This window comes from Cajanus cajan, chromosome 10 (assembly GCF_000230855.2).
Source record: "Cajanus cajan strain Asha chromosome 10, NIPB_CcT2T_4, whole genome shotgun sequence".
Taxonomy (NCBI): Eukaryota; Viridiplantae; Streptophyta; class Magnoliopsida; order Fabales; family Fabaceae; genus Cajanus; species Cajanus cajan.
This window is the reverse complement of record NC_138526.1, coordinates 26,613,383-26,636,165: the sequence shown is the minus strand read 5'-3', so window position 1 is coordinate 26,636,165 and position 22,783 is coordinate 26,613,383. Positions and strand designations below refer to the sequence as shown.

The 22,783-nt window shown below is 38.2% G+C and overlaps 1 non-coding gene across 1 annotated transcript; it reads left to right on the top strand.

The window, feature by feature from the left end:
• The first annotated feature begins 19,002 nt into the window (after positions 1-19,002).
• LOC114915140 (small nucleolar RNA snoR116) lies at positions 19,003-19,079 on the top strand. Its single transcript, XR_003803038.1, has one exon. It is a non-coding gene; the product is annotated as a small nucleolar RNA snoR116 (small nucleolar RNA).
• Positions 19,080-22,783: the final 3,704 nt, after the last annotated feature.

Below are 22,783 nucleotides of genomic sequence, written 5' to 3'. Positions count from 1 at the left end.
ATGGATTAACGATTTTCATAAAAAGGAAGGGTTCATGGAGTCGCCACCAATGTTTTACTCAAAACATTGGAAAAAGAGGTTTAAGGCAATCGATTCAAAAATCGACTTCGGCCATTACAACCAGAGTCGGGTAAGGGAGTCGGTTACGCGTGGGGAAGGTGTTAGCACCCCACAGCGCCCCTTTCGGGTTCCCTATGACAGATTATTTCTAAAAATAATAGTGCGAAATTACTAAATTACCCCTATTTATTCTAAACAATTATAACTTAACTATCTACATGATGACAGTTAATTATACACACAGAAAGCAGTAAAAGGAAGGTCTTAAGAAGAAACCTTTGAAGCGTGCTTTTATATTCAAGTAAAACTGGGAAGCTTTTTGGCGTTCCCTCGCTCTACAAGCCCGCTCGCTCCCTCCTAGAAAATTTTAACTATGGAAATCCGGAGGATTTCCCTTCGACTCAGTTCGAGACTTAAGCAAAAAGCTCAGAACTCGAGAACTTTGTCGGATCAACTCTCCGAGTGATTTCTAGGCAGAGCACTGCTCAAAAAAACCCAGAATACTCAAGAAGAGGGTTAAAACTTAGTGTGAAAGTGTAGAATGACGTCCAATTGACGTCATATTTATAGGGATGAGGCGCAATACGGCCTCTGGGGGTCAATACGGTCCGTATTGAAGTTTTGAACTACAATACGGCCGTATTGAATTCAATACGGCCGTATTGAAGTTCAAAAAACCTCAATACGGCCGTATTGAAGTTCAGTGCAGCCGTATTGAAGTTCAGTGCAGCCGTATTGAATTCAATGCAGCCGTATTGAAGTTCAGAAACTTCAATACGACCGTATTGAGTTCAGTGCGGCCGTATTGTAGTTTAAAATGTTCAATACGGCCGTACTGAACTTTTGGGAGGCCGTATTGGGCTTCATTCCCTCCACTTTCTTATTTTTTGCTACTCTAAGACCTCTAAACCTACAGATTGTCATCCTAGGGTCTTCCAGGGTCTTCCAGGAGTCCTTCCGGCTGACTTTCCTTTGGTCTTCGAGAGTCTTCAAGCTTTATTTCCGACCCGGACAATTTTAGGGGTCTACAGCTGCCCCCCCTTTACTTAGTCAGACGGCCTTTTGGTGTACCGGCTGACAAGTAAAGGAGTTGACCCAATTGTCCGGGTGATGTGCCAACCTTCTGACTTGTAGCGTCTTCCGGTGGAAAATTGTTGAGTAGCCTCTCCAGGTTGTTTGCATACCTCGGCGCTTCTGACAACCTCGGTAGCTAGGTTTACCCTCTCCAGAGTCAACTTCACTCGACGCCCGAGCCGGAAGTTGAACACCAACGTGCCTCTGACGACGCTGATGGTTGAGTACTGTCTCTCCAGACCTTGAGTACCGTCTCTCCAGACTCTGAGTACCGTCTCTCCAGACTTTGAGTACCGTCTCTCCAGACTTCGAGTACCGTCTCTCCAGACTTCGAGTACCGTCTCTCCAGACTTTGAGTACCGTCTCTCCAGACTTTGAGTACCGTCTCTCCAGACTTTGAGTACCGTCTCTCCAGACTTTCTTTGAGTACCGTCTCTCCAGACTTTGAGTACCGTCTCTCCAGACTTTGAGTACCGTCTCTCCAGACTTTGAGTACCGTCTCTCCAGACTTTGAGTATCGTCTCTCCAGACTTTGAGTACCGTCTCTCCAAACTTTGAGTACCGTCTCTCCAGACTTTGAGTACCGTCTCTCCAGACTTTGAGTACCGTCTCTCCAGACCTTGAGTACCGTCTCTCCAGACTTTGAGTACCGTCTCTCCAGACTTTGAGTACCGTCTCTCCAGACTTTGAGTACCGTCTCTCCAGACTTTGAGTACCGTCTCTCCAGACTTTGAGTACCGTCTCTCCAGACTTTGAGTACCGTCTCTCCAGACTTTGAGTACCGTCTCTCCAGACTTTGAGTACCGTTTCTCCAGACTCTGAGTACCGTCTCTCCAGACTCTGAGTACCGTCTCTCCAGACTTTGCTTCGGTTGTCTCTGACGACCTAGGCAACTGAGTTTGCCCTCTCCAGGGTCTGCGTCCGTGTCTTCTGATCACTTCGGCAATGCGAGTTTACCCTCTCCAGGGATCTGAGATGATTTTTTTTTTGTCTCCACAGTCCACTATGCTGCTTCGATGGTTTTTCTGATTTTGTGCCACTGAGGGCTGGATAACGCAGGGATCCGTCTAGGGGATGTGCAGTCATTCATAGGTTCTTGTGCCCCAACTTGCATTTGCATAGTTGGTACCCATGGGGAATTTCTGACTCCTTGGGGTGTAGACACAAATGCTCTCTCTCTGAGTTGAGCGATGCCTTATGTTTGGCTGACGTCCTTTGACGTTGGTGGAGTATCCCGGTTATCCTTATTCGGGTGTCTCTCTTTGATTTTCTGATTTTGTAGCCTCTGTGTAGGCTGTTATCCGCTGGGGGATTTTTTCGTTGATTTTGATTAGCCTCTTCTGTTAGGCATATCATCTTGATGTTCAATGATTGGCTGAAAAAGCCAAATTTCGCTTGGGGAATTGTTATTGATCTTTTGGATTTTTGCTTTTTGTAGGAATGCCTCTTGAGTAGGCGACTAGGGATTTGGGGATCTTATGTATCCCAGAGTATTATTTAGGAAGCCTCTGCAGGCTTAGCCTCACTCAGCGCTTGAGTCAGAGAGCTATCTTCCACTGAGGAAGTTTCAAGTCCTTTGACTGAATATTTTGCTTGGATGATCGCTCTTCCATTGGGGATTTTGACGATCTTGCTTTGATAGCTCTCGCTGGGGATTTGTTCCATGAGCTTAAGCTGAGGTTTCTCTGGAGAGTATTATTTCTGCGAGCCTCTCCAGGCTCAGTTATTCTGAGAGAGTATTATTTCGGCGAGCCTCTCCAGGCTCAATTATTCTAAGAGGGAGTATTGTTTCGGCAAGCCTCTCCAGGCTCAATTATTCTGAGAGAGTATTATTTCGGCGAGCCTCTTCAGGCTCAATTATTCTAAGAGGGAGTATTGTTTCGGCGAGCCTCTCCAGGCTCAATTATTCTGAGAGAGTATTATTTCGGCGAGCCTCTCCAGGCTCAATTATTTTGTGGGAATATTTTTTCAGCAAGCCTCTCCAGGCTCAATTATTCTGTGGGAGTATTATTTCGGCAAGCCTCTCCAGGCTCAGTTATTCTGTGGGAGTATTGTTTCGGCAAGCCTCTCCAGGCTCAATTATTCTGAGAGAGTATTATTTCGACAAGCCTCTCCAGGCTCAGTTATTCTGTACGAGGCGATTGATTTTCTAAATCTTTTGCCTTTTTTGTCGTTTTTGGCTTTTTCTGTATTTTTTGCCTTTTTTGTCATTTTTTTGGCTTTTTCTGTATTTTTGCCTTTTCTGTTGATTTGCGGCTTTTTCTGTTGACCGCTGCCATACACAAGCAATTTTTCCTATTTTCTATTTTATGCAATTGCCTCATGATAAGGTCTTTGAATGTGCAACTAATGTGTGTGATGCACAAATGCAAGTTTTATTATTTAATGTTTTTAGAAAAATGAATGGCTCTCCCTATCCTCCTTTTCTTGGAGGAATTTCTGTCATCGACGCGAGGGAGGATTTTTGTGAGCCTTTTATGCAGGAGATTACGGATTTTATAGGAACCCCTCCAATTTTCTTTATTGACCGATTATTAAAGGAATTTCGTACAATTTTTATGAAATACCAATTTTAGAGGCATAATCACATGGTCAAGAGAGAAGAGAAATGAATAGATATTTTATTGATATTCGCAAGTGTTTTTTACAGAAAGATATACAGAAGGAATTTCTGAAGAATGGCTGGCCAGGGTAGGCTATATACATTGGGCTTAACAATTATATCTGTAATTGTTGCTCTTTACATTCCCCTAGTTTCTTCGGGTGAGATGCCTGAGCCAGGAGTGTAGATGCTGCAAGACGTTTGCTTCTAGAAGATAATCACTTGAACCGCCTTTCGGTTTTCGATTCAAGTGACCGTTGCTTGCTTTGTTTTTGTATCTTATTCTTTTGCCCCTAATTTTTGCCTAGGACATATCCTAGCGGGGATAAATTCGCCTTTGTTTTGCCTAGTACCCTTGTACTGGCGGGCTTTTTATTTTGCCCTAACTTTTGCCTAGGACGCCCTTTTTGGGTTTTCATCCTAGCGGGCCTATGCAAGCAACGTCTTCAAGCATAGTACTTCTTTACCACGTCAGCGTTGACTGGGTATCGAAGTTCTTTTCCATCCATGTCTGTGAGGATCAGTGCTCCTCCTGAGAAGGCTCGTTTTACCACGTATGGTCCTCCGTGATTTGGGGCACACTTTCCGATTTTGTCCTTTTGAGTTGGTAGCAATTTCTTCATTACCAACTCTCCCTCATGGTAGACTCGAGGGTGGACTTTCTTGTCAAAAGCCTTTTTGATCTTCCTCTGATAGGCTTGACCATGGCATATGGCGTTCAGCCGTTTTTCTTCAATGAGGTTCAACTAGTCATACCGGCTTTGAACCCATTCTGCTTCGGAAAGTTTTGCTTCCATGATTACCCTTAGAGAAGGTATCTCGACTTCGACGGGTAGAACTGCCTCCATCCCATAAACGAGGGAGAATGGAGTAGCTCTTGTAGATGTACGTACTGAAGTCCTATAGCCATGAGGAGCGAAGGGTAACATCTCGTGCCAGTCTTTAAATGAGACAACCATCTTTTGCACTATTTTCTTGATGTTCTTATTGGTTGCCTCGACTGCCCCATTCATCTTTGGCCGATATGGGGAAGAGTTATGGTGTTGGATCTTGAATTCTTGGCACAGTTCTTCCACCATTTTGTTGTTCAGATTAGATCCATTATCAGCGATGATTTATTTCTCCATGCTTCCACTAGATTATTCTAAAATCATTTGGGACAAGAGAGAAAAGAAAGGAAAGATATTTTTTGTTCTGAAGTTTGTGTTTTAGAGGGGATTTATTTTTCAAAAATGGTTTTTGTAAGAATGTTTGGCCAAGGTAGGCTTATGTGTTTAGGCTTGTTTGATTAAACACTTATGAAGTTAAGAAAATCTTTGTTTATTGACGTTGTGATTTTGACAACTTGGATAGCTTCTCTTGAACCTTTCTTTTTGAATTCGGTTCATGGTACCATCATGGATTTCTTTTGTTTTTTGATTGTCCTTATTTTTGCCTGAAACACCCTTTTGTGGTGTTTTAGCGGACTTTTGTTTTTGTTTATTTTTGCAACCCTAACTTTTGCCTAGGTCACCCTTTCGTGGGATTCCTAGCGGGTTCTTTGCTCTTATTTTTGCGCAGCCCCTTTTTTGGGTTTCCTGCCGAGCTTCTTTTATTTTAAAGGATTTCTTTTTATCCATGATGGCACTTGTCGAGGCCAAGGGAAGGTGCTCCAAGTTGTCACACACACTTCCACATAAAAAATGATGCGGGTTTATTATTATTAAGATGATTTTAACCTCATTCATGTTTATTCAAACAGGGTTAAAAATAATGTGGTTTAGAATTTTATTATAAGCAAGAAAAGAAGCAATGAAGAATGATTTTATTATAATCATAGCGGAAACATGTGTCCTTATTTCATCACTGGTATGGGTCCTAATGTTGACCTCTTTTATCTCTCGGCCATGCCCCAAATTCACAGTCTCTAATTTCTCTTTGACATGGTCGGAGTAGACGAGCTTCTTATCTAGCAGTCTTTGCAGATCCGGAGAGATGGTCTCCTCATCACTGTCCAACTCAACCCATTCACCTTCGGATCCCGGTCAGAGCGAACAATTACAGACATAATTATTTTATTGGTTCTGTTTAGGTTTAGAATTATTAATGTTAATGAGGAAAGAGAGAAAAGAACAAAAAAGAGAGTAATGTGTGAAAAATGCCTCTTTATTGATATGTATTAAAACTGTACAAAAACCCTTATTTACATGAAAAGGTTCTCATGATCTAGGGTACTGATCATGAGTCCCTAAAAGAGAAATATGAAGGGGCCCTATCGTGGCTTGTTCTTCTCTCTACTCCTGCTTTGGCAGAGGATTCTTGCTCACGTCGGGCGCTGTCGAATCGAAGGTGACCCACCCGGCATCAATAAGGTTTTGGACCTTGTATTTGAGAGCTAGGCAGTTCTCTGTTGAATGCCCTGGTGCCCCCGAATGGTATAAACATTTGTCTTGTGGCTTGTACCAATCGGGGTAAGGTGGGTCGATCTTCCTTGGTGGAACATGAGCTAGAAGTTTGGCTTCTACTAGCTTCGGCAGGAGATCACTATAAGTGGTCGGAAGTTTATCAAACTTCTTCACAGGGGTGAATTGCGATCTTCCCGACTTCGAAGTGGAAGTAGCCGAGGGTATGGTTATAGCATTGACTCCTCCCTCTTTCTTCTTCCCGAAGGTCTTCTTAGCTTCATATGATTGGGAAGGCTTAGCCAGCTTCCCACTTTTAAGTCCTTGTTCCACTCTCTCCCCAATGGTGATGATGTCCGAGAAGAGTGTCGTTGTGTTCCCTATCATTTTATCGTAATAGGGACCAGTCAACGAGTTGATGAATAAGGACACCGTCTCCTTATCCGACAGCGGGGGCTCTATCTGTGCCGCCAACTCCCTCCATCGTTGGGCGTACGCCTTGAAAGATTCATCATTTTTCTTACTCAAGGCTTGAAGATCTGACCTATCGGGTGTTAGGTCGATGTTGTATTTATAGCGCTTGAGAAAGGCGTCGGCCAACTGCCTCCATGTATGTACTAGATTTCCATCTAGCTGCATATACCAATTGAGCGCAGTATCGGCTAAGCTCTCTTGGAAGCAATGGATCAAGAGCTTTTCATTTGTGGCATATGCAGCCATTTTGCGACAGTACATGGTGAGATGACTTTTAGGGCAAGTCGATCCCACGTACTTTGGGAAATCCGGCACTTTAAATTTAGGAGGGAATTGGATGTCCCTCACTAAACACATGTCGGCGGCATCTTTAATATCGAAGTCATGCCCCTCCATAGCCCTTAGCCGATCCTCTAGGGCGTGGAATTGTTCCTTTGAAACTTCGGGCTCTTTAATCATGATCCCCGCCCCAAGGGGTACAGCTCGTGGAGGTTCTTCCTCGTGCTCCTCCTCCTCATGATGATGGGACTCATGGTCACTGTGGTGAGACCCATGTACATTATGATGACGCATGAGCTCCATCATTTGCGCCATCTGCTCTTTAAGCTGTGAAAGCTCGGTTGTGAGCTTCTTATTTTGCTCCTCCAATGCTTCCATTTTCTTGATTTTCTGCGCGCGTGTGAGGACAGAGAGATGACCAGCCACTTTCTAAAATGAATGTTTTATTCTAATTAGTTTATTCATGGTATGAATACACTCTCGATGTGAGCTTGATAAGACTCCATCTTTAAGGCGCTGCCTTTTTAAGATGAAGGTTTATCACCCTCCCTAGCCTATGATCTCTCCCCAACGGAGAATCTCAATAGTCATGGGTCCCTTTTACTCACATCGAGAGGGTATTGGTGATCCTAAAATGAATAATTGATGAGGATGCATGAGGTCTTATTGGAAATGATGTACATGCTCCTCGCTTTTTATTATATTTTCACACATGGTCTTTTCCCTCATGTCATGGCATTTTCATGCATGGGGATTTATTCTTAGACCTTATCACGAGGTTATTTATTAATGCACAAACAATTGCACATAAGCATTTACACAAACAATTCACTCATCCACGAACAGTCACGAGCGAATCACGAGGTAGGGGTATCCTGCAGAAAAGTGCATATTCAAGGTGGTTCTAACTGTTCTCACCGGTCTGAGGCCCCCAAGGTGCCCCCATTATAGGGACCCAATTCCTCTCGTCGTAAGTCGATGGAAAGCTCCAACGCACTGTCGGACTCGAGTTCATGGTTATCACCTTGAGTGATGCTTTCCGACAACGGTCTACGGGCACCTATAGACCCATTCGACAACCGGCCGTACTAACATCCACTCCCTATGGCTTACCACTCATGCCCCCGGGTATAGAGGGAACTGTTGTGTGCAAAGGTTTGTGTGCAATTTATATTTCAAACAATTGCGGAAAATTAAACAAACAACAGTTATTAAAGCCAAATAAATAAAGCATGTTATTATACAATCAAGGGGTAATGAAGTAATTTTAACTATTATTTGTTAAAAATAATCTGTCACTAAATGGGACTGACTCTCGAGGAATCCCCAGCAGAGTCGCCATCTGTCGCCACCGGCCCGAAACGGGCTTTCGGCATTCGCGAAGGATGGTTAGACTCTTTTATTTGTTTAAAAATATGGATTGCTAGAATGACTTATTCTCAAACTGAGACCTCGTCAAACGAGCAATTTTATTAAAAGGCTCACCAATCCATGTTCATCCCAAGCGGGACCCTCCATGGATTAGCGGTTTTCATAAAAAGGAAGGGTTCATGGAGTCGCCACCAATGTTTTACTCAAAACATTGGAAAAAGAGGTTTAAGGCAATCGATTCAAAAATCGACTTCGGCCATTACAACCAGAGTCGGGTAAGGGAGTCGGTTACGCGTGGGGAAGGTGTTAGCACCCCACAGCGCCCCTTTCGGGTTCCCTATGACATATTATTTCTAAAAATAATAGTGCGAAATTACTAAATTACCCCTATTTATTCTAAACAATTATAACTTAACTATCTACATGATGACAGTTAAATATACACACAGAAAGCAGTAAAAGGAAGGTCTTAAGAAGAAACCTTTGAAGCGTGCTTTTATATTCAAGTAAAACTGGGAAGCTTTTTGGCGTTCCCTCGCTCTACAAGCCCGCTCGCTCCCTCCTAGAAAATTTTAACTATGGAAATCCGGAGGATTTCCCTTCGACTCAGTTCGAGACTTAAGCAAAAAGCTCAGAACTCGAGAACTTTGTCGGATCAACTCTCCGAGTGATTTCTAGGCAGAGCACTGCTCAAAAAAACCCAGAATACTCAAGAAGAGGGTTAAAACTTAGTGTGAAAGTGTAGAATGACGTCCAATTGACGTCATATTTATAGGGATGAGGCGCAATACGGCCTCTGGGGGTCAATACGGTCCGTATTGAAGTTTTGAACTACAATACGGCCGTATTGAATTCAATACGGCCGTATTGAAGTTCAAAAAACCTTAATACGGCCGTATTGAAGTTCAGTGCAGCCGTATTGAAGTTCAGTGCAGCCGTATTGAATTCAATGCAGCCGTATTGAAGTTCAGAAACTTCAATACGGCCGTATTGAGTTCAGTGCGGCCGTATTGTAGTTTAAAATGTTCAATACGGCCGTACTGAACTTTTGGGAGGCCGTATTGGGCTTCATTCCCTCCACTTTCTTATTTTTTGCTACTCTAAGACCTCTAAACCTACAGATTGTCATCCTAGGGTCTTCCAGGGTCTTCCAGGAGTCCTTCCGGCTGACTTTCCTTTGGTCTTCGAGAGTCTTCAAGCTTTATTTCCGACCCGGACAATTTTAGGGGTCTACAGGAACGGCCCGTTCCGGATCCTTCGAATTTGTGCAAATTTCTCAACTGGAACGGCCCGTTCCAAATTCGGAACGGCCCGTTCCCAAAAAGCAGAACGGCCCGTTCTAAAACCAGAACGGCCCGTTCTCAATCTCAGCAGAACGGCCCGTTCTCCTTCCGGAACGGCCCGTTCTCCATACCGGAACGGCCCGTTCCAAGGCCGTTCTGGGACTACAAAAACCTCACATTTTCAACATTTGGAACGGCCCGTTTCACTTTTGGAACGGCCCATTCCGGAACCCAAAATACCCCTATAACTTTATTAAAATTACGAAAATGCCATTAAAATAATAATAATAAAAATTTGGGTGTTACAAGATCGGTTCTGTAGTACAATATGCAATAACATTTGTAATATTACTTCTAGTCATAATACTTGTAATAAAGCCACTTTGTGGCACAATAGACTAGGGCACATGTCTGACAAAATTATTAGACTTCTAAGCAATAAACTGGATCTGAATGTTCCTGCTTCATATGATTCTTCTCATTGCAATATATTTCCTCTCGCAAAATTCAAGAGATTACCTTTTTCTTGCAATAATAATTTTTCTGATTCAAATTTTGATTTGTTACATTGTGACATATGGGATCCTTATGGGCATCCAACACACAATGGAATGAGGTATTTTTTAACCTTGGTGGATGACAACTCAAGGTATACATGGATACATCTTCTTCAACACAAATCAGATGCACCATCTGCTATAAAAAGATTTTTTAGGTTTGTGCAAACCCAGTTTGGCAGGACAATCAAATAGTTTAGGAGTGACAATGCCAAGGAGCTTCTCATGACAGAATTCCTTGCTGAACAAGGCACTCTCCATCAATTCTCTTGTGTGGAAAGACCTCAACAAAATGCAGTGGTGGAAAGAAAACACCAGTACATGCTAAACATTGTCCGAGCACTATATTTCCAATCTAATATTCCTATATCCTTCTGGGGTGAATGTGTACAAACTACTACTTATCTATTAAATAGATTACCTTCTCCCAACACAAACAACAAATCACCTTTCAACTTTTGTATGACCAGGATCCAGACTACACAAACTTATATTCATTTGGGTGTTTGTGTTATACAGCCACCCTTCAATCCAAAAGAACCAAATTTTGCCCTAGAAGTCACCCATGCATTTTCCTTGGATATCCTAATGGAACCAAAGGCTACAAAGTACTTGACCTTACTTCTAACAACATTCAAGTATCAAGAGATGTTACCTTCCATGAGTCTATATTCCCCTTCAGACATCATTCACCAAATACAACCTCTGATCCTTTTCCAGATCTTGTTATCCCTAAACCAATTTCTGATCATTCTATCCCACCCAATGACCAACTCAATCTCCACATATAAATCCTTTTATTATTCAAACACCGCAACCTAGACGATCCACAAGAACTACTAAATCTCCTACCTATCTTCAAGATTATCAATGGAAATAACCATCCTCCAACACTATCTTATATCCTATAGAGAACCACCTTTCTTACACAAAATTATCATCCTCCTATATGAACTTCATCTGCCAAATTACCAAATCATATGAACCACAAACTTACCATCAAGCTGTCAAATTTCCATAATGGAGACAGGCTATGTCTGAGGAAATGATGGAAGTACTTGGAGAGGATTGATATTCTTCCAAGCTTTCCATGCAAGGACCGAAATGCTCCATGAGGTTATCACGTTTTGACCTTGGAATTCTCCTTTGAAGAAGCTTCAATGGAGGAGAAGCACCTTTGAGGAGGTTCGGTTACCTCTTAGAGAGGTGAAGAAGCTTGAAGAACCAAGCTTCTAGGAGAAGGAACTTTGAGAGAAAACTAGGAGAAGTTTTTCTCACGAATTTGACTCTTGAAAATGAGAGAGAATTTCTGAATTCTAAGTCTCATTAATGTCCAAAAGTGATTACAAGTGAAGAGAAAACGAAATTATAGGGAGAGGTAGCTTCTAGGAGAAGCTAACCTTAACCATGGTTCACTAGGAACCATGGTAAGGTATAGCTAACCTTCCATGGTTTATAAAACTTGTAGGAGAAGCTAACCTTGACCATGGTTCACTTAAGAACCATGGTAAGGTCAACCTAACCTACCAAGGTTTAGAAACTTGGAAGGCAAGCTTCAAAACTTGAAGAAAGAACTAGTGAATTTTGGCCAAGAACTAAGAACAAGCTAGGCGGTCAAGGCTCCAAAATGCTCCATGATTTATTTTGAAATTCTTTGATTTGGTTTAGTTAGGTTCATCATATGATGATGAGACCTAGCTAAATCAAATCTATGAAAAATTAGGAGCAAAATGAGTCTAATATGCAAAATTTTGCCTAGGCCCAATTCTGGCACAATTACTAGTCACACCCTCAAGCATTGCTAAATGCCACCCCTTTTTCCCTACTGAAAAAATATAAAATGAATGTATCAACAAAGGAGGTTAAATGGAGTTAAACTCTCCAAGTAACCCACCCTAAAATCAATATACAATCACTAATGAAAAGCAAGTAAAGTGTCTCACAAATACAAAGGCAAAATTAGACCTATACAAAGGAACTATGTACAAAATATATGAAAAAGGTCTTTAAGATCATCCCATTCCTCTTGGTTCTTTTAGTATATCACCTCTTGGATTCCTTGGCCTTGGCCATAGTCTATCATCCCCTCCCTCTTGAAAAGGATTTGACCTCAAATCTCGAGGGTCCTCATGATTATTGGCCATACCTACAAATATATAATAAAATTCATCAGAGGTAATATTTTCAAAAAATAAATGTGAAAGGAATATCCTAGAAGGAATCCTTTCATGGAACCTAAAGAAATCTATGACACTAGACCTACTAATATAATGAATAGGATCCTCTCCTAAACATAGACTAGGTATATTTTTAAATCCTAAAAATGTGCTAAAACTAAAACTATAGCACACTAAAGACTTAATCCTAAAAACTAAAACATCTTGCCTAAAGTACCCTATATGGTAACCTAGGCATTTCCTAGAAAATAAGGAAAATACTAGTAAGAAATTTCCTAAACAATTTTGGATTATATTATTTGTTGGATAGTTATGTAAAGAATTTGTCACAAAGAACATTGAAGGTTCAGATGTTATATCCAACAAATAATATATTCCATAAATTGGGTGCATTATTGACACAACTAAGGTAGGAAAAGTCCTACACAAAGGAAGGCTATTTACCTTGGACACCACCAAGGAAGTAGCATGAGAAGTAGAACTAAATGAAGTCCACTTCTCTTTCACCAAATCTTGAAGTTGAGACTCTTTTTCTTTAAAAATAATGATTTATGAATCTCCTCTTCAAGACTAGTGGTAGAATGAGGGCAAGAGTTAAGATCTTTATAAATAAAGATAATTTTTTTCATAGGAGTTTTAATACTAAAACAATTCTCTTTAGTCACAAATCCTTTAGAAGATATTTCTTCCTCTTTACTCTTCCCTGCACAAAGTTCTTTATTTTTTTTCTATTTCTTCTTTTCTTTTGATTTTCATTTTTCTTCTTCTTTTGTGTTTTCTCATGTCTTCTTTCAATTTTTCTTCTTCTTGTTTAAGAATTCTCAACTTCTCATCTAGGATAGCAAGTTTGGCCTCTCTTTCAATTTTCTCCTTCTCTTTTTGAAAGGCCTCTTGCTTCTTCCATAGTTTAAGTGATTTTAGCTCTTTTGTTAAGTAAGAAATATTTTTAGGAGAGCTATCACTTCCACTATAGTTGGATTGTTGAGACATTTTAAACAACAAGATTTTTCTCTTCACACAAAAATAGATTTTAAGAAAATAATATTTTTGGAAGTGCTAGACTTGGCACTTGGAGGTCTAAGAGTACAAATTGAACTTTGGAGGGAGGTGAGCTACTATCGAGCCACTTAATAACCAAGCCTCTTCAAGTAAAAATCTCTAAACCCCTTTGTACTTTGCCTTGCACAAAATATTTTCACAAAGTTCTTTTCAAAAGAAAAATAACAAGCAAGTGCCTAATGTGTACAATTAAGCAATGCAATCAAAACTTGAAAACATAAATTGCTTAAAACATAAATTGCATGAAAACATAAATTGCTTAAAATCTTAAAGACAAGAAAACATAAACTAGGCGATTAAGCAATTAAACCTAGGTGAGAGCTTGAAAGGCACCAAAGACCATCAAGGACCCTCTCACAAGTACTAAACGAATTTACTATGAGAACACTTAAGGAGAGATGGAGATACACCAAAGGCACTCCAAGACACTCTTTAATAAAGGCCTTGTACAAAAATTTGGAAATCAAAAATTACTAGAAAAATGAAATTCAAATTTTCTTCAAATGAAATGCAAATTCACACTCCAAATGAAATGTAAATTCACATTCAAATGAAATTAGTGGCTGCACTTAATTTCAAAGAAAAAAAAAATAGCCACTAATTAGAAACAAATTTTAGAGACGGATTTTGTAAGGAAAAACAAATTTTAGAAACTAAAAAATTCCGTCACTAAAATTAGTCTCCAAATTTTCACAAAAATTTTCAAAATTCTTGCTCCTTCTTTCTCCAATTCAGCCACCTAGCTTGCAGCCTCACAATGTGTTTCACTCCTCTTTAGAAGCAACCTTGATGTTGGTTACTCCTAGGTGTTTGAATTTCCAAGAATCCAATCCAATGAGAAACAAGCTCTTAGGTCACCACCAAAATCCTTCAATATTGGCTATCCTTAAGCTTGGCCTTCAACACCTTCCAAGAGGCACTCAACACACCTTAAGTTGTTGTAATATTAGTGCAAAAACTGAAAAGGAACAATTTAGAATAGCTACACCAATTGGTGGAATGAAATGAGACAAACTAGAAGGAGTTTCACAAAAATGACAAACAACAATTAAGGCTAATTTTGGAAAGCTAGCACACAAGAGATATCCTATCAAAGGCACTAAAATGGATTACAAATCAAAAGCTAAGATTAGAAACAAAAATAAGACACAAATGATGTGGCTGGATAAGAAATTTATATGCAAAAATATTACCAAAACCGAGAGCTACACATACCAAATTTTCACTCCTTTTGGCTTTTTCTTTTGCTTTTTCTTTCTTTTCTTTTTGGCAAAATATTTTTCACTTCTTTTTCTTTTAATGTTCAGGAGTTAAAATGCCTTTTAACACATATAAGTCTCGGATTTAAGTCATTAAAAACTGCAGCAAAAATCTCACACAAAACAAGAGGTGTTCATATGCATTTTGTAACTAGTGCTTCACAATTTTGTAGTGTTTTTAGGTCAAATTTTTAAACACTCATTCTTTTGTTTTTCTCATGCATTTAGAACACATACACCTCTGTTTGGCCTCTGTTTTAAGTGCCTAAAAAGTGTTAAAAGTTTCAGCCACAACACAAGACTCAAAGAAACCTAATAGGAATTAGTGTTTAACAATTTTTCTTGACAAACTTTTAACAAGACATAAAGGAAACCTAACTCTAGGAAATTTGCTAGAACTAATAGCAAATTATGAACACAATTATGTAAAACAAAAGCACATATAGGTAAGGTTCAGATTCAATAAGAAAATACACAAAAAATTTCGGACACAAACAACACACAAAAAATTAGGTGAACAAGCTAGTCTAGGAATTTTCAACATCAAAAGGACTACACATGACTTCTATGACAAAACAATTGATTCAAAAATAAAACTAATGCAATTTGAATGAAGTCCAATCACGGACACATGTTAAGGAATGGAGAAGACTCAAGAAAATATAAAATGTACAAGCAAAGAGAACCTAAAGCATAACAACAATTGATTCACGGATTAGGAACAAGCAAGAACATGAATCAATTTACTTCTTATGTGACATATAGGATCTATCAAAAAAATTTAGAAAATTTAGATCCATGCAGCAAACACATATTTAGACATAGAAGAAGGAAGAGACAACACGGATTCATACAAAAAAAATTAGAATACCAAACCTCAAGAGCACTAGGCTCTAGATACCAAAACTGATGGAAGTACTTGGAGAGGATTGATATTCTTCCAAGCTTTCCATGCAAGGACCGAAATGCTCCATGAGGTTATCACGTTTTGACCTTGGAATTCTCCTTTGAAGAAGCTTCAATGGAGGAGAAGCACCTTTGAGGAGGTTCGGTTACCTCTTAGAGAGGTGAAGAAGCTTGAAGAACCAAGCTTCTAGGAGAAGGAACTTTGAGAGAAAACTAGGAGAAGTTTTTCTCACGAATTTGACTCTTGAAAATGAGAGAGAATTTCTGAATTCTAAGTCTCATTAATGTCCAAAAGTGATTACAAGTGAAGAGAAAACGAAATTATAGGGAGAGGTAGCTTCTAGGAGAAGCTAACCTTAACCATGGTTCACTAGGAACCATGGTAAGGTATAGCTAACCTTCCATGGTTTATAAAACTTGTAGGAGAAGCTAACCTTGACCATGGTTCACTTAAGAACCATGGTAAGGTCAGCCTAACCTACCAAGGTTTAGAAACTTGGAAGGCAAGCTTCAAAACTTGAAGAAAGAACTAGTGAATTTTGGCCAAGAACTAAGAACAAGCTAGGCGGTCAAGGCTCCAAAATGCTCCATGATTTATTTTGAAATTCTTTGATTTGGTTTAGTTAGGTTCATCATATGATGATGAGACCTAGCTAAATCAAATCTATGAAAAATTAGGAGCAAAATGAGTCTAATATGCAAAATTTTGCCTAGGCCCAATTCTGGCCCAATTACTAGTCACACCCTCAAGCATTGCTAAATGCCACCCCTTTTTCCCTACTGAAAAAATATAAAATGAATGTATCAACAAAGGAGGTTAAATGGAGTTAAACTCTCCAAGTAACCCACCCTAAAATCAATATACAATCACTAATGAAAAGCAAGTAAAGTGCCTCACAAATACAAAGGCAAAATTAGACCTATACAAAGGAACTATGTACAAAATATATGAAAAAGGTCTTTAAGATCATCCCATTCCTCTTGGTTCTTTTAGTATATCACCTCTTGGATTCCTTGGCCTTGGCCATAGTCTATCAGGAAATAACCACATTGAAAAATAACAACACTTGGACACTTGGACACTTGTTCCTTTGCCTAAACACAAAAGGCCTATTGCTTGCAAGTGGGTATATAAACTTAAGCATAATGCTGATGGGACAGTAGATAGACATAAAGCTTGGTTAGTAGCTAAAGGCTACACTCAACAAGCAGGTGTGGATTTTACTGATACTTTTTCTCCAATAGCAAAGCTCACTACTGTTAGAACTCTTCTAGCAGTGGCTGCTGTCAAACAATAGCATCTAATCCAACTTGACATCAACAATGCTTTCCTAAATGGAGATTTAGAGGAAGGCATTTACATGGCAGTTCCACAGGGATACAAATCACCAAAGGAAGGACTTGTTTGCAAATTACAAAAAAGTTTATATGGCCTCAAACAAGCCAGCTGATAGTGGTTCTCTAAGTTCACTTCTACTCTCATTCAACAGGGTTTCCAGCAATCCAAAGATGACTACTCTTTGTTCTCTAGAGGAACAGGTTCAAATCTCATCATACTACTTGTTTATGTAGATGATATTGTAATAGCAGGATCCAACACCTCACAAATACATTCAGTTCAGTCCTTCCTACACTCCATCTTTAAACTCAAAGTTCTAGGGAATATGAAATATTTTCTAGGCCTTGAGATTGCAAGAAATATGCAAGGCATCTCTCTATGTCAGAGAAAATACACATTGCAACTCTTAGAAGTTACAAGTTTTTTGGCCTCCAAGCCATCTAAGTTGCCTATGGATCCTACCCTACACGTAAACAATTTATATGGTTTCCCTATTCCAGATCCTTCTATTTATCAAAGGCTTATCGGGAGACTAATTTACTTAACTATTTCAAGACCTGACATAAGTTTACCTGTTAACAAACTTAGTCAGTTCGTGAAGGAGCCTCGCAACACACACATGACGGCAGCCCATAATCTCCTCAAATATCTGAAAGGAACTATAGGTCAAGGTCTTCTATTTCCCAGCACTTCAAAACTACAATTAACTATTTACTCTGATGCAGATTGGGCAAGGTGTGAGGAATCTAGGAGATCTACCACTGGATATGCGGTCTTCTTGGGAGACTCTTTGATCTCATGGAAGTCAAAGAAACAACCTACTATTTCTAAGTCTTCAACAGAAGCAAAATACATATCTTTATTTGCAGTTGCCGGTGAAACAATTTGGTTACAATGACTCTTGACTATTTTTGAAGTCTACATACCTTCTGCATATGTCCTTTGTGACAACATGAGTGCTATATACTTAGCATCCAACCTTGTCCACCATGAACGAACCAAGCACATTGGCATAGATTATCATTTCATTCGAGAATTGGTTAACAAGAAGCAACTCAAAGTTCTTCATGTCAAGAGAGAACATCAAGTGGCAAATTTTTTCACAAAAGCTTTACCTCCACATGTGTTTAAAATTTTTAGTAGCAAGTTAGGAATTCATTATATCTTTCTTCCTACTTGAGGGGGGGGGGGGGGGGGTTATTATAGCCTGTATTAATTCATTAGTTCTAGGATAGCTGTCAGTTATCTCTTGTATGTATACCAGTGCTTTTCCTCTTAATAATATACGAATTTCAGTTTCACAAATCCTGTTACTCTAAGGGAATATGCTCCTAATTGAAACTAGACAAGTTTCCATGTGTTGTGTAAATCGAATCAAAATTCTTCTTTTTGTTTGAAACTTGTTTTTGTATGATTTTTTTAATGAATAATTAAAAATCTAAGTAAGATAATTTTTTTTGGTTATAAGATAAAAATGATCAATGTATAGATTAAAACATTTTTTTTTGGAGAAATTAAATGAGGGAATTTTATAAATTAACTAATATATAAATTTTTAAGTTGAGAAAAGTTTAATTTATTTTACTTTCTTATTTTCTTCTTCTTCTTCTTATAAGCATTTAATTTTATTGATCTTATGTATCTTTGACACATCTTAAATTTTGTCTTTCCAAAATAAATTAAAACATCATTACTTCTTAAAAAAATCGTAAATTAATTTCGGATTTTCTTTTTCATAATAGTTAATACTTTATAATTTTTTTATTTACCAAATTATGAAAATATAATAGATTAAAATAATTCAATTCTACCTACCACATATTAAGCAAAATTTTTATTAGTAAATAATTAAGTTAAAAATGAGTTAAACAAGTCTCAAACTAGACGAGTACTTGAATCAGCTTGTGAAAAGCAGAAGGCCCATTTTCCCATTGTATGCTGTGTGCCACAAAGCCCAAAACATAGTAGGGACATAATCGTAATTTTACGCACAAGAAAAATTAGGGTTTCGCTCGTTCCACCCTCACTACCTATTTAATCCCTCGACTCTCTCCTTCTTCTCACATAGTCTCAATCACCGCTTCCAATTTTTATTCTCTCAATACTCTCAAAATCTCTCTCTTCCGATTTGATAATTTTTCTAATTTTGATTTTTGTTGTTCTTATTTTCGGTTGATTCCGAGGCAGTGATGTAAAATTACCATCAAACTATGAAAGCTTAATCGAGCTTGTTGATGCCAACTATTTTCGATGAGCCTTATTTCTTTGTTAAATTTTTGGTTTTGTTTGTTTCTGATTTTTGAAGGCAATAAATTAGAGTCTCTGATTGGCCTAATCAATGGCGATTTCAGTGCTGTACGTTGCCGATAACGATTTTGAGCTGAATTCTGGCATTGGCCTCTTATTTTTCTTGGGCTTGTGCATTCAGATGTTCTTACATTTTGCATTTAAATTTTTCTCATACTAGTTTTTTTTTTTTTTTTTTGTTCCTTTTGGTGATTTTTTTTTTTATATTGTTTTGATTTTAATAGTTTTTTTTTTGTTTATGTTGGAAGCTTATAGTTTATTTTTTATTCTGGTACTCAATGAAATTTTTTTTATTTATTATGTTTTTTGTTATTATAGTTCAATTTTAGAGTGTCTATAATTTTTGGTGTTAGAATAATTGTCATACACAATATTGCTTTCACTTTTGTTGGAATATCACATTGTTTGATTTTGCTGATTTTGGGTGGAAGGAAGTTAAGGAGTGAGATAATTTTGATGAGAATTTCTAAGTCATTTTTTCCATTTACATTTGTGAATTTTTAAATGGGTCCATTAATTTTTTGATTTAGATTTTTCCAAGGAATAGGACTTCTCAATTTTGATAGAAACTGCTCATAGGTTTAGATATTTTTAAATTTAAATAAAAGTTATAAACAAGAATAAATTAAATAAAATAATAGATTTTTTTTTATATATTATTAATAAATATTTTATTATATATTAAATAAAATTCTCATATGAACTCGGGTCAATCTATCCGCCTAAAAAAATTATATATTTATTTTTGAGTTGTTTTTTTAATATCTAAAATTTATATAATCAATGGATTTAAATAATAAAAAAATTTAAATTATATATAACTAAATAAATTAAATGCATAATAAATTTATTATTATACACAAAGTTAATATAAAATGATTTAATTAAATTTAGGGTAAAACTAAGTCATTTTAGTTCTAAAATTTTTCGAATTTGCTTTTGCTGTTTCAACTTTTTATTTATTAAAATTATGAGTGGGAGCCAGTCCGGCCCGTTTAAGGCTCGGTCCGCGAAGTTCGCATTTTTAACGGGTCGGATAAATTCGGTTCGCGAAATAAATGAACTTAAATCTTCAAGTCCGTATCTGGCTCTTGAAGCCCACGGATAAACAGATAAGTACGAGGGCCCAATTAAATCTAAATTGTTTAAATGAATATTGATTCAGATTTTGAATTTTTTTTCCTTTATTTAACTTATGAAAACATGAGGAAAAAAAAAACATGTAAAATGATATAAATATACTTCTAATAATAACATCAAACATTGTAAATAATAAATCAAAGTCTTAAATAACAAAGTTTACACATTCTAAATTTCTAATAGAAATATTTAAGTCTCAATGCCTTTAAAATTTAAAGTTCAAGCATACCATCTATTAACCAAATATTAAAGTCTTACTACCTTAAAACTTTAAAAGTCTTAATACACAACCAAACAAATATAAAACATTTGTAAGTCCAAGTACATCAAAGTCTAAATACTTTAAAATATTAAAGTCTTAATTAATATCTTAAAAACAAACATAAAATATTTGTAAGTCTAATTATATCTATCAAATATAATCAAGCATGTCCAATAATAAAATTTAAGTCCACATTTAAACGGGTAATCCGTGAGCTCGCGGATGAAATCTGCAAAATCTGCAGACTAAACGGGCCGGACTTAAAAAGTCCGTATAATTATACGGATTAAAAAAATGGGTTCGTTATCCGTGAAGTCCGCATACTTACGGACCGGTCCGCGTACTCAAGTCCATATACCCACCCCTAATTAAAATAGTCATTCTAAAATATAATTTGTCAAGGTCTAGTTCTTTTTTTAACTTCGATAGTGGTTTATTTTAGATCTTTTTATCATAATAATGACTTATAAATATACAACTACAATAATAGTGAATAAAAAAAAAGTTGATTTTAGAGGTACTAATTTAATATAAACAAATTTTGGAAGATCAAAATTAAATTTGAAAAATTTTAGAAAGATTAAAAGTAACTTTTATCTTTAAATTTATATTAAAAATAATAAATAAATAAATAAAAATAGACCGGAGACTAGCCTGCTTAAATTTGTTATTTGGTCTTACAAGATGAGGAATTAGGCCACCTACCAATTTTTGACAGGCTAGCGGATCCATGACTTGTTTTGTTATACCATTACCTTATTCATGAGTTACAACAAGAATTATGTTTAAAAATGAGAGTCAAACAAGAAGAATCATGTTTAAAGATGAGAGTCAAACAAGAAAACAAGCTGAGATATAAAGGCTTATTTGAGTGAGAGTTTGCTATATTCAGTTTAAGAAAAAAGTCAAAAGTTTAAAAGAGATGATAAAAAGTCCATTAATGTGTATTGGAGGTAAATGTGAATGGAAGCCATATTGTGCTTGTTTTTACTAGGAATTTGTCGTAGAGACGGTCTTCCAAGCAAGATTGGTGAGTTTCCTTCACTGGTGCGCTTGTGCTCCAATATGGGGCTGGTACCTGTAAAAGAGACTCCGATGCTAAAGTTAGGGTTTGTATGAGTAAGGGTCTCGTATACGAAATGCACGTACCTTAGTGTGAGTTAGGGTTGCTTTGGGCCTTGGGCTTGAGATAAGATATGATAAGATTAGATAATAGGTCTCGCTTGGAGCGAGATCCTCTGAGATCAGTTATGATCTGCTTGAATTTCGAGCTGACGTCGCATAGCGTGTGCCCGAGGTCATCTTGCGATGTGAGACCGAGCTCGAAGCTCAGTTTCGCAGTACGGATAGTATACTAGCCCCCCGAGCTCCGAAGACCGTAGGTCAAGGAGTTAAGACCGAGCTCGCTGGAGGAAAGTGACCTTTCGCGTACGCTGGCCTATCAAGGTGCCATGTGTTGTGGCCGTTTGAATTTTGGGAAACCCCATTTTCTCTTAATCGCGCCCCTTCCCCTTTCACTTTACTCTTTTCATTTTCTTCCTCGTTTGGCTTCTTGAGTACGCTGGTTCTCTTTGCCTTCTTGCTCCTGTTCACCCTCTGTCTCCTTTTTCCCTGTCTTCATTGCCGTTTCCGATAACCCATTCGTTGTTAGGGTTCTTTTCTAAGGAGGAGTACCAGGTACTTCCTTTCTGCCATTTTCTTCTTTCTTTTTTCCCCAAGTCTTTTTCAAGTCGTTCTTGTTTCTTCTTTTCTATGGCTGGGGGGAGTGGTGCTGGTTCCTCCACGCCTGCCAAGGGTAAAGGCAAGGCGCGGGGCAAGGCAGCGGCTGCCGCTGAGAAAAAGAAGGAGGTGGCGCCGCCAGCGGATCTTATTCCAGGTATCCCTGGGTATGATTGGGTCAGGAGCGAGATGGGGGAAGTCCAAAGTGTCTTCCGGTCTTTCCTTGAGGTTAATGCGGTTCGGAGGACGCATAAGATTTGTGATCCTTCTATCTCCCATATGATTCGGCTCGAGCCTTGTCGGGCCGATGAGGGCGTGTACATGGGGGAGTCCATTGACCCTCCTCATTTCTATGTCTACCAGTGTCTCTTTAGGGACCTGGGCGTCTGTCTTCCTTTCACTCAGTTTGAGTGTGATTTTTTGAATTACATTAATGCGGCTCCTTGCCAGCTGCACCCCAATAGCTGGGGTTTTTTGAGGGCTTTTCAGGTCTTGTGTACGGTCCTAGGGATAGAGGTGTCCCTTCGCATTTTT